The sequence below is a fragment of the Etheostoma spectabile genome, unplaced genomic scaffold, assembly GCF_008692095.1.
Source record: "Etheostoma spectabile isolate EspeVRDwgs_2016 unplaced genomic scaffold, UIUC_Espe_1.0 scaffold00001142, whole genome shotgun sequence".
NCBI classification, from domain to species: Eukaryota; Metazoa; Chordata; class Actinopteri; order Perciformes; family Percidae; genus Etheostoma; species Etheostoma spectabile.
The window spans coordinates 50,414-60,579 of NW_022602695.1; the positions used below are offsets into that span (position 1 = coordinate 50,414).

The 10,166-nt window shown below is 34.4% G+C and overlaps 2 non-coding genes across 2 annotated transcripts; both read right to left on the reverse strand.

The window, feature by feature from the left end:
• Positions 1-791: 791 nt before the first annotated feature.
• trnak-cuu (transfer RNA lysine (anticodon CUU)) lies at positions 792-864 on the reverse strand. The gene has a single exon. It is a non-coding gene; the product is annotated as a tRNA-Lys (tRNA).
• Positions 865-4,011: 3,147 nt separating this feature from the next.
• trnak-cuu (transfer RNA lysine (anticodon CUU)) lies at positions 4,012-4,084 on the reverse strand. Its single transcript has one exon. It is a non-coding gene; the product is annotated as a tRNA-Lys (tRNA).
• Between the last annotated feature and the right edge of the window lie 6,082 nt (positions 4,085-10,166).

A 10,166-nucleotide genomic window follows, 5' to 3' on the forward strand; every position in this document is an offset into this window, starting at 1 on the left:
TTTTACAAAGTCAAGCTGCCTTTCTAGAACGTTAAGTTGCAATTCAAGAACAATAGTTTGACATTTTACAAATTTTATAAGTTGTGGTCCTAAAATGTTACTTACAAATCTAAAAGGTTACAATGTAGTTTTACAATGGTAAGCTGCAGTTTTATAATGTAAAGTGGCAATTCTAGAATGTTAAACTGCAGTTCTGGAATGTTAAGTTGCAGTTATAGAACAATAGGATGTAGTTTTAGAATTTTAAGAGTTATGGTCCTAAAATGTTACTTATAGTTCTGCAATGATATTTTGTTGTTGTAGAATGTTAGGTTTCAGTCCTACAAAGTTAATATGCAGTTGTAGAATATTAGGTTTAAGTTCAAGAATGTTAAGCTGCAGTTCTAGAACAATAGGTTGTAGTTTTAGAATTTTAAGAGTTGTAGTACTAAAATGTTACTTACAGTTCTACAATGTTATTTTGTAGTTCTCGAATGTTAGGTTTAATTTCTAGAATGTTAAGCGGTCGATCTAGAATGTTAGGTTCTAGAAAGTTAACTTTCAGTTCTGGAATGTTAAGTCTCAGTTCTGGAACAACAACAGGCATTGTCACCAGACTTTAGTATGATCTGAGGAACAGGATGTCAGCACATGCCATGATCGTAGAATGCAGGCACATTTTAGTCTGGTAAATAACAGGTATTTTTACACTGGGATGGAAGTGCTAATTTTGCAATCGACAGCTGATCTTCCCCAATACAGCCACCTGATACTATGCAGAACTCACGGATTCCCACTCTCTAAAACACAACCGCCCAACGTGGGGCTCGAACCCACGACCCTGAGATTAAGAGTCTCATGCTCTACCGACTGAGCTAGCCAGGCACTTCTTAAGATTTAAGTTGCGGTTCTAAAATGTTACTTAAAATTTCTGAAATGTAACAGTTCCAGAATATTACTTGGCAGTTCTAGAATGTTAAGCTGCAGTTCCAGAAAGTTAGGTTAAAGTTCTAGAATGTCACTTGGCAATTCTAGAATGTTAGGCTGAAGTTCTAGAATGTTAAGGTGCCATTCTTGAATGTTAGCTCTAAGTTCTAGAATGTTAAGCTGCAGTTCTAGAATGTCACTTGGCAATTCTAGAATGTTAGGCTGAAGTTCTAGAATGTTAAGCTGCAGCTCTAGAATGTTAAGGTGCCATTCTTGAATGTTAAGCTGCAGTTCTAGAATGTTAAGCTGCAGTTCTAGAATGTTAAGTTTAAGTCCTAGAATGTTAAGCTGCTTAACTAGAAAGTTAAGCTTCCATTCTAAAATGATAAGTTACAATTCAAGAACAATAGGTTGAAGTTTTAGAACTTTTATAATGTTAGGTTTAAGTTCTCGAATGTCAGTATGCAGTTCTTGAATGTTAGGTTGAAGTTCAAGAATGTTAATTCATTACACTTCTAAAAGGTTACATTGTAGTTCTAGAATGGTAAAATGCCGTTTTAGAACGTTAAGCTACCATTCTAGAATGTTAAGTTGCAATTCAAGAACAATAGGTTGAAGTTTTAAACATTTTATAAGTTGTGGTTCTAAAACGTTACTTACAGTTCTAAAAAGTTACATTTTAGTTCTAGAATGGTGAGATGTCATTTTACAAAGTCAAGCTGCCTTTCTAGAACGTTAAGTTGCAATTCAAGAACAATAGTTTGACATTTTACAAATTTTATAAGTTGTGGTCCTAAAATGTTACTTACAAATCTAAAAGGTTACAATGTAGTTTTACAATGGTAAGCTGCAGTTTTATAATGTAAAGTGGCAATTCTAGAATGTTAAACTGCAGTTCTGGAATGTTAAGTTGCAGTTATAGAACAATAGGATGTAGTTTTAGAATTTTAAGAGTTATGGTCCTAAAATGTTACTTATAGTTCTGCAATGATATTTTGTTGTTGTAGAATGTTAGGTTTCAGTCCTACAAAGTTAATATGCAGTTGTAGAATATTAGGTTTAAGTTCAAGAATGTTAAGCTGCAGTTCTAGAACAATAGGTTGTAGTTTTAGAATTTTAAGAGTTGTAGTACTAAAATGTTACTTACAGTTCTACAATGTTATTTTGTAGTTCTCGAATGTTAGGTTTAATTTCTAGAATGTTAAGCGGTCGATCTAGAATGTTAGGTTCTAGAAAGTTAACTTTCAGTTCTGGAATGTTAAGTCTCAGTTCTGGAACAACAACAGGCATTGTCACCAGACTTTAGTATGATCTGAGGAACAGGATGTCAGCACATGCCATGATCGTAGAATGCAGGCACATTTTAGTCTGGTAAATAACAGGTATTTTTACACTGGGATGGAAGTGCTAATTTTGCAATCGACAGCTGATCTTCCCCAATACAGCCACCTGATACTATGCAGAACTCACGGATTCCCACTCTCTAAAACACAACCGCCCAACGTGGGGCTCGACCCCACGACCCTGAGATTAAGAGTCTTATGCTCTACCGACTGAGCTAGCCAGGCACTTCTTAAGATTTAAGTTGCGGTTCTAAAATGTTACTTAAAATTTCTGAAATGTAACAGTTCCAGAATATTACTTGGCAGTTCTAGAATGTTAAGCTGCAGTTCCAGAAAGTTAGGTTAAAGTTCTAGAATGTCACTTGGCAATTCTAGAATGTTAGGCTGAAGTTCTAGAATGTTAAGGTGCCATTCTTGAATGTTAGCTCTAAGTTCTAGAATGTTAAGCTGCAGTTCTAGAATGTCACTTGGCAATTCTAGAATGTTAGGCTGAAGTTCTAGAATGTTAAGCTGCAGCTCTAGAATGTTAAGGTGCCATTCTTGAATGTTAAGCTGCAGTTCTAGAATGTTAAGCTGCAGTTCTAGAATGTTAAGTTTAAGTCCTAGAATGTTAAGCTGCTTAACTAGAAAGTTAAGCTTCCATTCTAAAATGATAAGTTACAATTCAAGAACAATAGGTTGAAGTTTTAGAACTTTTATAATGTTAGGTTTAAGTTCTCGAATGTCAGTATGCAGTTCTTGAATGTTAGGTTGAAGTTCAAGAATGTTAATTCATTACACTTCTAAAAGGTTACATTGTAGTTCTAGAATGGTAAAATGCCGTTTTAGAACGTTAAGCTACCATTCTAGAATGTTAAGTTGCAATTCAAGAACAATAGGTTGAAGTTTTAAACATTTTATAAGTTGTGGTTCTAAAACGTTACTTACAGTTCTAAAAAGTTACATTTTAGTTCTAGAATTGTAAGATGTCATTTTACAAAGTCAAGCTGCCTTTCTAGAACGTTAAGTTGCAATTCAAGAACAATAGTTTGACATTTTACAAATTTTATAAGTTGTGGTCCTAAAATGTTACTTACAAATCTAAAAGGTTACAATGTAGTTTTACAATGGTAAGCTGCAGTTTTATAATGTAAAGTGGCAATTCTAGAATGTTAAACTGCAGTTCTGGAATGTTAAGTTGCAGTTATAGAACAATAGGATGTAGTTTTAGAATTTTAAGAGTTATGGTCCTAAAATGTTACTTATAGTTCTGCAATGATATTTTGTTGTTGTAGAATGTTAGGTTTCAGTCCTACAAAGTTAATATGCAGTTGTAGAATATTAGGTTTAAGTTCAAGAATGTTAAGCTGCAGTTCTAGAACAATAGGTTGTAGTTTTAGAATTTTAAGAGTTGTAGTACTAAAATGTTACTTACAGTTCTACAATGTTATTTTGTAGTTCTCGAATGTTAGGTTTAATTTCTAGAATGTTAAGCGGTCGATCTAGAATGTTAGGTTCTAGAAAGTTAACTTTCAGTTCTGGAATGTTAAGTCTCAGTTCTGGAACAACAACAGGCATTGTCACCAGACTTTAGTATGATCTGAGGAACAGGATGTCAGCACATGCCATGATCGTAGAATGCAGGCACATTTTAGTCTGGTAAATAACAGGTATTTTTACACTGGGATGGAAGTGCTAATTTTGCAATCGACAGCTGATCTTCCCCAATACAGCCACCTGATACTATGCAGAACTCACGGATTCCCACTCTCTAAAACACAACCGCCCAACGTGGGGCTCGAACCCACGACCCTGAGATTAAGAGTCTCATGCTCTACCGACTGAGCTAGCCAGGCACTTCTTAAGATTTAAGTTGCGGTTCTAAAATGTTACTTAAAATTTCTGAAATGTAACAGTTCCAGAATATTACTTGGCAGTTCTAGAATGTTAAGCTGCAGTTCCAGAAAGTTAGGTTAAAGTTCTAGAATGTCACTTGGCAATTCTAGAATGTTAGGCTGAAGTTCTAGAATGTTAAGGTGCCATTCTTGAATGTTAGCTCTAAGTTCTAGAATGTTAAGCTGCAGTTCTAGAATGTCACTTGGCAATTCTAGAATGTTAGGCTGAAGTTCTAGAATGTTAAGCTGCAGCTCTAGAATGTTAAGGTGCCATTCTTGAATGTTAAGCTGCAGTTCTAGAATGTTAAGCTGCAGTTCTAGAATGTTAAGTTTAAGTCCTAGAATGTTAAGCTGCTTAACTAGAAAGTTAAGCTTCCATTCTAAAATGATAAGTTACAATTCAAGAACAATAGGTTGAAGTTTTAGAACTTTTATAATGTTAGGTTTAAGTTCTCGAATGTCAGTATGCAGTTCTTGAATGTTAGGTTGAAGTTCAAGAATGTTAATTCATTACACTTCTAAAAGGTTACATTGTAGTTCTAGAATGGTAAAATGCCGTTTTAGAACGTTAAGCTACCATTCTAGAATGTTAAGTTGCAATTCAAGAACAATAGGTTGAAGTTTTAAACATTTTATAAGTTGTGGTTCTAAAACGTTACTTACAGTTCTAAAAAGTTACATTTTAGTTCTAGAATGGTGAGATGTCATTTTACAAAGTCAAGCTGCCTTTCTAGAACGTTAAGTTGCAATTCAAGAACAATAGTTTGACATTTTACAAATTTTATAAGTTGTGGTCCTAAAATGTTACTTACAAATCTAAAAGGTTACAATGTAGTTTTACAATGGTAAGCTGCAGTTTTATAATGTAAAGTGGCAATTCTAGAATGTTAAACTGCAGTTCTGGAATGTTAAGTTGCAGTTATAGAACAATAGGATGTAGTTTTAGAATTTTAAGAGTTATGGTCCTAAAATGTTACTTATAGTTCTGCAATGATATTTTGTTGTTGTAGAATGTTAGGTTTCAGTCCTACAAAGTTAATATGCAGTTGTAGAATATTAGGTTTAAGTTCAAGAATGTTAAGCTGCAGTTCTAGAACAATAGGTTGTAGTTTTAGAATTTTAAGAGTTGTAGTACTAAAATGTTACTTACAGTTCTACAATGTTATTTTGTAGTTCTCGAATGTTAGGTTTAATTTCTAGAATGTTAAGCGGTCGATCTAGAATGTTAGGTTCTAGAAAGTTAACTTTCAGTTCTGGAATGTTAAGTCTCAGTTCTGGAACAACAACAGGCATTGTCACCAGACTTTAGTATGATCTGAGGAACAGGATGTCAGCACATGCCATGATCGTAGAATGCAGGCACATTTTAGTCTGGTAAATAACAGGTATTTTTACACTGGGATGGAAGTGCTAATTTTGCAATCGACAGCTGATCTTCCCCAATACAGCCACCTGATACTATGCAGAACTCACGGATTCCCACTCTCTAAAACACAACCGCCCAACGTGGGGCTCGACCCCACGACCCTGAGATTAAGAGTCTTATGCTCTACCGACTGAGCTAGCCAGGCACTTCTTAAGATTTAAGTTGCGGTTCTAAAATGTTACTTAAAATTTCTGAAATGTAACAGTTCCAGAATATTACTTGGCAGTTCTAGAATGTTAAGCTGCAGTTCCAGAAAGTTAGGTTAAAGTTCTAGAATGTCACTTGGCAATTCTAGAATGTTAGGCTGAAGTTCTAGAATGTTAAGGTGCCATTCTTGAATGTTAGCTCTAAGTTCTAGAATGTTAAGCTGCAGTTCTAGAATGTCACTTGGCAATTCTAGAATGTTAGGCTGAAGTTCTAGAATGTTAAGCTGCAGCTCTAGAATGTTAAGGTGCCATTCTTGAATGTTAAGCTGCAGTTCTAGAATGTTAAGCTGCAGTTCTAGAATGTTAAGTTTAAGTCCTAGAATGTTAAGCTGCTTAACTAGAAAGTTAAGCTTCCATTCTAAAATGATAGTTACAATTCAAGAACAATAGGTTGAAGTTTCTAGAATCTTTAAAAAGTTAGGTTGTACGTTCTAGAATGGTAAAATGCCGTTTTAGAACGTTAAGCTACCATTCTAGAATGTTAAGTTGCAATTCAAGAACAATAGGTTGAAGTTTTAAACATTTTATAAGTTGTGGTTCTAAAACGTTACTTACAGTTCTAAAAAGTTACATTTTAGTTCTAGAATTGTGAGATGTCATTTTACAAAGTCAAGCTGCCTTTCTAGAACGTTAAGTTGCAATTCAAGAACAATAGTTTGACATTTTACAAATTTTATAAGTTGTGGTCCTAAAATGTTACTTACAAATCTAAAAGGTTACAATGTAGTTTTACAATGGTAAGCTGCAGTTTATAATGTAAAGTGGAAATTCTAGAATGTTAAACTGCAGTTCTGGAATGTTAAGTTGCAGTTATAGAACAATAGGATGTAGTTTTAGAATTTTAAGAGTTATGGTCCTAAAATGTTACTTATAGTTCTGCAATGATATTTTGTTGTTGTAGAATGTTAGGTTTCAGTCCTACAAAGTTAATATGCAGTTGTAGAATATTAGGTTTAAGTTCAAGAATGTTAAGCTGCAGTTCTAGAACAATAGGTTGTAGTTTTAGAATTTTAAGAGTTGTAGTACTAAATGTTACTTACAGTTCTACAATGTTATTTTGTAGTTCTCGAATGTTAGGTTTAATTTCTAGAATGTTAAGCGGTCGATCTAGAATGTTAGGTTCTAGAAAGTTAACTTTCAGTTCTGGAATGTTAAGTCTCAGTTCTGGAACAACAACAGGCATTGTCACCAGACTTTAGTATGATCTGAGGAACAGGATGTCAGCACATGCCATGATCGTAGAATGCAGGCACATTTTAGTCTGGTAAATAACAGGTATTTTACACTGGGATGGAAGTGCTAATTTTGCAATCGACAGCTGATCTTCCCCAATACAGCCACCTGATACTATGCAGAACTCACGGATTCCCACTCTCTAAAACACAACCGCCCAACGTGGGGCTCGAACCCACGACCCTGAGATTAAGAGTCTTCATGCTCTACCGACTGAGCTAGCCAGGCACTTCTTAAGATTTAAGTTGCGGTTCTAAAATGTTACTTAAAATTTCTGAAATGTAACAGTTCCAGAATATTACTTGGCAGTTCTAGAATGTTAAGCTGCAGTTCCAGAAAGTTAGGTTAAAGTTCTAGAATGTCACTTGGCAATTCTAGAATGGTAGGCTGAAGTTCTAGAATGTTAAGGTGCCATCTTGATGTTAGCTCTAAGTTCTAGAATGTTAAGCTGCAGTTCTAGAATGTCACTTGGCAATTCTAGAATGTTAGGCTGAAGTTCTAGAATGTTAAGCTGCAGCTCTAGAATGTTAAGGTGCCATTCTTGAATGTTAAGCTGCAGTTCTAGAATGTTAAGCTGCAGTTCTAGAATGTTAAGTTTAAGTCCTAGAATGTTAAGCTGCTTAACTAGAAAGTTAAGCTTCCATTCTAAAATGATAAGTTACAATTCAAGAACAATAGGTTGAAGTTTTAGAACTTTATAATGTTAGGTTTAAGTTCTCGAATGTCAGTATGCAGTTCTTGAATGTTAGGTTGAAGTTCAAGAATGTTAATCATTACACTTCTAAAAGGTACATGTAGTTCTAGAATGGTAAAATGCCGTTTTAGACACGTTAAGCTACCATTCTAGAATGTTAAGTTGCAATTCAAGAACAATAGGTTGAAGTTTAAACATTTAAAGTTGTGGTTCTAAAACGTTACTACAGTTCTAAAAAGTTACATTTTAGTTCTAGAATGGTGAGATGTCATTTTACAAAGTCAAGCTGCCTTTCTAGAACGTTAAGTTGCAATTCAAGAACAATAGTTTGACATTTACAAATTTTATAAGTTGTGGTCCTAAAATGTTACTTACAAATCTAAAAGGTTACAATGTAGTTTTACAATGGTAAGCTGCAGTTTTATAATGTAAAGTGGCAATTCTAGAATGTTAAACTGCAGTTCTGGAATGTTAAGTTGCAGTTATAGAACAATAGGATGTAGTTTTAGAATTTAAGAGTTATGGTCCTAAAATGTTACTTATAGTTCTGCAATGATATTTTGTTGTTGTAGAATGTTAGGTTTCAGTCCTACAAAGTAATATGCAGTTGTAGAATATTAGGTTTAAGTTCAAGAATGTTAAGCTGCAGTTCTAGACAATAGGTTGTAGTTTTAGAATTTAAGAGTTGTAGTACTAAAATGTTACTTACAGTTCTACAATGTTATTTTGTAGTTCTCGAATGTTAGGTTTAATTTCTAGAATGTTAAGCGGTCGATCTAGAAGTTAGGTTCTAGAAAGTTAACTTCAGTTCTGGAATGTTAAGTCTCAGTTCTGGAACAACAACAGGCATGTCACCAGACTTTAGTATGATCTGAGGAACAGGATGTCAGCACATGCCATGATCGTAGAATGCAGGCACATTTAGTCTGGTAATAACAGGTATTTTTACACTGGGATGGAAGTGCTAATTTTGCAATCGACAGCTGATCTTCCCCAATACAGCCACCTGATACTATGCAGAACTCACGGATTCCACTCTCTAAAACACAACCGCCCACGTGGGGCTCGACCCACGACCCTGAGATTAAGAGTCTCATGCTCTACCGACTGAGCTAGCCAGGCACTTCTTAAGATTCAAGTTGCGGTTCTAAAATGTTACTTAAAATTTCTGAAATGTAACAGTTCAGAATATTACTTGGCAGTTCTAGAATGTTAAGCTGCAGTCCAGAAAGTTAGGTTAAAGTTCTAGAATGTCACTTGGCAATTCTAGAATGTTAGGCTGAAGTTCTAGAATGTTAAGGTGCCATTCTTGAATGTTAGCTCTAAGTTCTAGAATGTTAAGCTGCAGTTCTAGAATGTCACTTGGCAATTCTAGAATGTTAGGCTGAAGTTCTAGAATGTTAAGCTGCAGCTCTAGAATGTTAAGGTGCCATTCTTGAATGTTAAGCTGCAGTTCTAGATTGTTAGCTGCAGTTCAGTCAGAATGTTAAGTTTAAGTCCTAGAATGTTAAGTGCTTAACTAGAAAGTAAGCTTCCATTCTAAAATGATGAGTTACAATTCAAGAACAATAGGTTGAAGTTTTAGAACTTTATAATGTTAGGTTTAAGTTCTCGAATGTCAGTATGCAGTTCTTGAATGTTAGGTTGAAGTTCAAGAATGTTAATTCATTACCTTCTAAAAGGTTACATTGTAGTTCTAGAATGGTTAAAATGCCGTTTAGAACGTTAAGCTACCATTCTAGAATGTTAAGTTGCAATTCAAGAACAATAGGTTGAAGTTTTAAACATTTATAAGTTGTGGTTCTAAAACGTTACTTACAGTTCTAAAAAGTACATTTTAGTTCTAGAATGGTGAGATGTCATTTTACAAAGTCAAGCTGCCTTTCTAGAACGTTAAGTTGCAATTCAAGAACAATAGTTTGACATTTAAAATTTTATAAGTTTTGGTCCTAAAATGTTACTTACAAATCTAAAAGGTTACAAGTAGTTTTACAAGGTAAGCTGCAGTTTTTAATGTAAAGTGGAAATTCTAGAATGTTAAACGCAGTTCTGGAATGTTAAGTTGCAGTATAGAACAATAGGATGTAGTTTAGAATTTAAGAGGTAGGGTCTAAAATTTACTTATAGTTCTGCAATGATATTTTGTTGTGTAGAATGTTAGGTTTCAGTCCTACAAAGTTAATATGCATTGTAGAATATTAGGTTTAAGTTCAAGAATGTTAAGCTGCAGAGTTCTAGAACAATAGGTGGTAGTTTTGAATTTTAAGAGTTGTATACTAAAATGTTACTTACAGTTACAATGTTATTTTGTAGTTCTAGATGTAGGTTTAATTTCTAGAATGTTAAGCGGTCGGATCTAAGAATGTTAGGTTCTAGAAAGTTAACTTTCAGTTCTGGAATGTTAAGTCTCAGTTCTGGAACAACAACAGGCATTGTCACCAGACTTTAGTATGATGAGGAACAGGATGTCAGCACATGCCATGA